We start from the raw sequence: 6,879 nt of genomic DNA, 5'->3' as shown, positions 1-6,879 counted from the left end.
TCAAACAACAAGGCATGTTACAAACACTGAAGAATGTCACAAGAACCTCGCAGTCTAACGGAGAAGCTTATGAGGAGGGATATCCCAATACATGCTCATCATTGGGAGCATTGAGCAAAGACCCCTTCCCTGCCTTAGAGTCTCATGTCTGTGGGTCCTCACTCAATGCACCCATAATCACAGCAATATTCTCACCCCTGTAATTGCCCCACAGTGCCATCACCTTTTCCAGAAAAGTGGTACTGATGTAGTGTCACCCCCAACAGAAATATAGCAAGTAAACAACACCAATATACACTATACTTAGCAAACCAACAAATGCACAACACTGCCACTGTGCAAGTAACCCAGACAACTGGGTGGTGATATTAATACAGCAGGTCTGCAATACTGTGGACCAAACAAATGAAAGCTTGCAGGCATGGCTGAACCACAGCAGCTGGATGTATCTTTGGCATGGACTGACATGAAACATACACATCAGCGAGACAATTATAGTGAAGAAAATGTTTTTGCTGCAGGTGCACCGCTGAACGGAGCAAAACAAGTCCAGTTGTGTGCACATATGAATTTGAACTGTGTTCTGCTTGAAACCTACTTGGGGTTGGAAGAATGTTAAGCTAATAGGAGATTTAAACAAAACGCATGTCTACTCACTGACGTATTTCGAAAGCCTCCAGAATAGTTATGCATATTTTAAAATAATGCCTTGCAAAAGGTCAAGTGAGCATTCTGCTGAGGATAGTCATTATCTTTTCCTATCTTTTTCAATCCTACTTTAGCAGCAGATCAATAGCCGGTAGAATTTTGTGCGAGCTGATTGCCGTGCCAGAGCTAGATCCAGTGGCCATGGGTGATTTAAAGGGATCATTTTCCCAAGTATGAAAGACAAAATAGACACTGTAACTAGACACGGGCCTGGAGAATTTGCTCAATACTGAGTAGGGGCTGCCTGCAACTCCATCAGATGGGGCTAAACAAAGTAGAGATAGAGAATCGCCCTTTGAAGTCAACAAGGAATGACCATGGTTTCACTGGCCTAACTGAAAGAGATCCTTCAAACTTTGTGCATACTGTTTACATATAAAAAATATTAATCTTTGTGCAAACACGAAGCGGGCGACAAAAATGCACATGAATGTACAAACACTCCTCCCTAACACAGTTAAGGTGACTTTGTATCAGCAAATGGCAGCAACCAGGTCAAGCTGTCACTTCCTATGTAAGGGGTCGAGGAACTTTAAATTCATGTAAAAGCACTTGCTCCATAGGTGTGTGCCCCAAACCCGCCTGCAGATGCTGCTTATGGAAAGCATTAAACTACCACAGCTTCACATGTGCACCTGCAACTTGACTTTTGGCTGTAACAATGCTGCACTCTGAATGCCTACAGGAACTGGCTTGCACCCATGCAAACGCTGCTTCAGAACGCTTTGCAAAATGTGTCACTGAGACACCGCTACAGACAACCCTGATCTGCAGGTGTCGCTGCCTAACGCCTGCTGCTGCTCGAACCCTGGAGCTTCTCTGGCAAAGCCGTTGAACTGAGGATGCCCCCAGAAACAACTAGACACTTTTTTAATGCGAAAGCATTAACTCTCTCATGGAGCGAGCCGACGTTGTCAGCTCTTAAACCCTTCTCCAAGTCAAGCCAGCTCCCATTCGCCGGTTAGCCACAGCACCTTTTACACTGCTTCGATCCCATTGGCTAGCGCGCGTCGACCAGGATCCCATTCGCCGGACATGTAGCACCATGTCGGCGACAGTCGGCGCGCCAACACGCGTGTTCCTTTTCTTGTTCCCCTTCTCCAGGGATTATTTTTGTCATTATTGTCCAGCTCGCTTGCACCTTTGCATTTAATTGCATTATAAGAATGTACATGCTTTCACATTCACAACTCATAACTAGTGCTTAGGTGTACCTCAATCTTTTTGTTGGCATGGTAGTTTCACTTTCACACACAACAGCACTAAAAAAAAGATGTGCGATGGTTCTCTCGTGCTCTTCTGCTAGGCACAACAACCTGAAATCTTTACGCTAGCTATGGTGGCCTAGGTTTAACTGCTATAGCGTGCCGAAGAGAGGCTTGAAAGTTTCTGCGGTGTCTCCACTCCACACAACAGCCTCCCAAAAGATGTTAGGTCTGTTCAGTTGTATATAGACTGAAAAAATACTCTGAACTTTCTGGCAAAGAATGGAAAAATATGGAATATTCTCCCCAAACCTTCAACCTGCAAGTTAAAACAACAAAGCTGTTCTTTTTTTGTTTTTTATCCACATAAATTGTGTTTTTAGTTGCTGTGTACAGCATGATGCAACTGAGCTGTCTCTCTCTTCTCGATAAGTGCTTCAGTTGATCTTTGTTTTCATGCTTTAACTGCAGATTTTCGAATTGTACAATAGGTCTCAAGCTTTCTGTAAAAGTGAGTATCTGGACGTTGCAGGAATTAGCAGCAGTGTACTTTCACTCAATGAATCTGTGCATATAAATGCATCCTGCGATAACAAAAGGAAGTTAAGATGGCTAGGAACAGGCAGTTGCAAATTTGAAATGGTGTTTTGCCAACCAACAATGAGTTTCCCCATCGGGAAATCATTTCGTGTACCCTGCCAGATAATGCATCAGCCTGCATTAGTGAAGAAACATGCCTTCACTACATCTATAAATAGTCTACAGTGTGTTTCCAGGCCTGGCTCAAGGTTCCCTTCCCTGGTGTCTTGCACTAGCCTGCCACAAGAGTGACAATTGCCAAAGAATCTTTCTATTTTTCTTTTTTCAGACATAGTTGCTCGCATTATTATCTGTCTAGGGGGATTCAAATTGTGGTTTCTTTGCACTGTACTGGCTTCATAATACTGTGTAGTACCAAACTACTCTTGAATTCAAACTGTTTCAGAATACTCTCGGGGTGTTGTGGAACAAAGAGGAAGACTCAGTTTTTTTATTATTATAAAATAGTTGCCGTTTCCTTACAAAGCTCTAGCTGGTTGTGAATGATTCAATACTGCAAATGTCGTCTTGATTTCTTTTTATGGCATGAAAATCGCGCGAGATTCAGAGGCCATCCCACACAGTAGTGCCACATACGATCATATTTGAGCAGGGGTTGCTACCAACCACACGGGGTACTTTCAAGTGCAGGAGCTTTCCCATCACCTGGCCTTAGTCAGGTTTTGGACGCATGCTACGAGTTCGTACAGAATTTCACATCAACAAGCGATGGTGCACTGCAGTGGCAGCAAGCCTTTGCAGACGAGTATCCAATTGTATGTAAGACCTGTTGCATTTAAGTGATTTTCAGATGGTTTGCGTAGTCGCTGGACGGTTTGAAGCGACATCCGCAAATTTGGCCAGTGCCAGATGCACTCGGCCTGCATAGACCTCACAATATCGAAAGACACCCGAACGCCCTTTCTATCTGGAGGAACCAGTCAGGACCGGCCTTTGGGGTGGGCGACCTGTGCAGCCACACAGGGCGCCATTTATATGGGGGCTCCGAAAGGGCTGTCAGGTCATGCAGGGCTCAAACCTTTGGGGGATAAAAACAAAAAAACAACCGTATCGCGGAGGGCGCCCCTTTAAGGGCTGTCCAAACAGGACATTACAAAACGCACGACTCCGGCAAATCGTGAAAATTGAAGCGGACGCGCCCGCTTCAGTTTTCACAATTTGTCGGAGTCGTGCTTTTTGTAGTGTCCTGTTTAGACACCCCTTTACACGTAGAAAAAAATAGTGGCGCTCGCCGTTTGGCATTTCGGCCTTAAAACCAATGGCTGTGGAGTATCTAGCCGTAGGCTAAACGATCCGACGCCTCCTCGGCATCCGGTGAGCCTCTGTGGCCAGAGGCTCCAACCCGACTGAAAAGTATATGTGTAACGAACTTTGGATCCGCACGCTGGAAATCCAGAGTTAACAGCCTGAAACCCGTCCGCCACCAAACAGCTGAACTTCATGACACCTTTGTTGGTTTGGCCGAGTCACAGCACACAGAACCTGACATCCGACATCAAGCTCGAACTCTTCCAAGGGAGCTCACGGACCTTAAAGGGATACTACAACGAAATTTCGGCGCTCATTTTTGGTCTATATGTGTTCGAAGGAGCAGCATCATAGGGAGCCTTCATGTGCGCTTTACTAGGGTGGTGCCACCACAAGTTCGGAGCAGCGTTGTGGAACTCACGGAGGGAGGATTAGCATTTCCCCCCTTGGATGGGGGGACCGGTAAACACAAAGGACACTTTCCGGCGCACGTTAAACGCACGGGGAAAGAATGAGGAACAAAATGGCGGCGGGGGAAAGGGAAACAGGCAGTTGGCATCACTCTAAGTGAAGCGCACATGAAGGCACCCTACAGCATCACATCGAACATACCAATATCTTGTTAAAAAAATCTCGTAAAAGGAATTTTAAAACAAATTAAACGATTAGCAAAGAGCACGATGTCGCTAACGCCTCGCTTGTAATGCCCGTCTAGGAACCTTGACAGCTAGTGACGGAGGTTGTCTCGCCTCCGGCCACGACGAGAGAAGAGAGGCAGAAGGAACTCCCCTCTTCCCCGAGAATGCCTTTTGTGTGTCGCAGAATTCGCTATTGTCTCCCTAAAAGGTTATAGCAGATTAACCCGTCACTCAAAATTCGTACAAAAGCAGCCGCTTTGGTGGCTGGAACGACTAGGCCATCCCCTCGACGTCAGCCTCGCCGTAGCTATGCTCGTCCTGAGACGACCTACGTCACGATTGCGTTGGATGTCACGTGGTTTCTGCTGGGCCTTCTCCGAGCGCTCGCCAGAGTGGGCCGTTTATAACGAAAAATACAGCCACCAGGCTCAAAATACAAACGTGCGATTATCATTTACGGATATTGTGGATCATATTCAACCTATTTTTGAACACGACGGGAATATTTCACTTTGACTGCGGCGGAAGAAGCGCCCATTCAGTTATGATGGCCAAGACGAGGTTGATGTCGAGACAAAATTCGAGCGAGAGTTTTTTTACGAGATAATTGACACCGTAAAGATGTCGATTGAAGAACGCTTCACTCTGACGGAGCGGCACGTGAGCCTCAGGGGGTTCTTTTACGACCTCACCCGACTTCCTGACAAAGCAGAACTGCTTAAACTGTGCCAAGGCCTTGACCGCGCTCTGAGACACCTAGGAAGTGCAGACTTCGACGTTACAGATTTATGCGAGGAGCTGATCTACCTATGCAGCCTGCTGCCCACTGGATGCAGTGCTCCCCAGGACGTCCTCCGGTTCATTCTGGACAACCACCTACGTGACAACTTCCCTTATACATGGGTGTCATTGAGGATCCTCCTCCCTTTGCCAGCGTCAGTGGCCACCGCTGGGAGGAGTTTTTAAAAAATAAAGCTTAATAAGACGTACAGTCTCCGGCGATATGAAAGACCCACTGGGAGCGCGTGGCCGAGGCGGTGGCTGGTGGGGGCGCTGCGAGCGCTCCGGGCAGTTCCATTCTGCTTCGAGGGGAGGACGCACATTCGGCACTCGGCACAAACTGATAAGCGCGTTTCGCTTTATCTGAGCCCGAGTGAGCGTCCTCCCCTCGAAGCAGAATGGAATTGCCCGGAGGGCTCGCAGCGCCCCCGCCAGCCACCGCCTCGGCCACGCGCTCCCAGTGGGTCTTTCATATTGCCGGAGAGTGTACCTAAGACTAACCATGGCAGATGACAGGCTATCGTCATTGGCAATTTTGTCCATTGAAAACAGGATAGCGTCTAGCCTGGATATGTCGCGCGCCGTAACCCAAATTTGCGATATTGAAGGCTCATAAGGTTGCCTTCTAGGGTGTCTGACATGGTTAACTTGGGCTTTTGTGTTCTCTGTCCATCAGACGTTAGCTCGCTATGGGAGACCCACAGCTGAAAGTTGGTCAATCTGGGAAATAAATGTATTTAGAACCTTTTGAACACGGTGCCCACAAAACTCCCAATGCTTGCGAACGTCGGATCGGAAGATTTCGTCGTACATAAAGGCCGGCCCTGGAACCAGTCGCTACAGCGTCGTTTCCAGAAGAGTCAAGGACCGTACAATGGTGCCATCCTGGAAACGTTCATGTGACTTAGTGGATAAGATTTCATTTCTGGTAAAAGTGCAAAAAATATGAATGGGAAACCCTGATCAAATTTGGACTGCACAGCTGAGAATAGTATTTTTACTAAAGCATGGGTATATGCACTGTAAAAAATGGACCGTAAAATTTACGGTCAAATACCAGGCAGCTGATGCTGCCAAACTTGTACAGTAAAAATAACGGTGCACCGTAAATCTGGTTTACGATAAATTTAAACGGGGACCGTAGAAATCTACAGTCGGCCTTCAAATTTACGGTAAAAAGGTTTTTTTACCGCAAATTTACGGTGCAATTTAAACGGCGACCGTAGATTTCTACGGTCACCGTTTAAATTTATCGTAAACCAGATTTACAGTGCACCATTATTTTTACTGCCTGGTATTTGACCATAAATTTTACGGTCCATTTTTATGCGACTGTAAAGTGTTGAAAACTATGGTACTGGACCACACCATTATAGTCATTTGAACAAAGTAAAACATACAACGTAAAAAAAAGGTTGGCCAAGTATTTTGGGGCTGTTGTGTTGCACTGTTCAACTGACTAATCGCGCATATCTAAAGTGAATAAGCAGTTATGCACAGGAAGTTTTGTCTGCGGCGAGGTCGGCTGCTCTTGCAGCACCCAGTGCATTAATATTCGTGACCGTGCTGTCAAAGAAAAGTAAAAAGATGTTATATCTATTTGCATTTCCATTCATATTCCGACATGTCAACTCAAGAACCTTTTTGTTTACGTATGTTTTCTTGTTTTTTATTCGGGTTCCTCGATCAGAGTTGATCCC

The sequence above is a fragment of the Ixodes scapularis genome, unplaced genomic scaffold, assembly GCF_016920785.2.
Source record: "Ixodes scapularis isolate PalLabHiFi unplaced genomic scaffold, ASM1692078v2 PGA_scaffold8__174_contigs__length_109621045, whole genome shotgun sequence".
NCBI classification, from domain to species: domain Eukaryota; kingdom Metazoa; phylum Arthropoda; class Arachnida; order Ixodida; family Ixodidae; genus Ixodes; species Ixodes scapularis.
Note: the sequence above shows the minus strand (reverse complement) of the source record.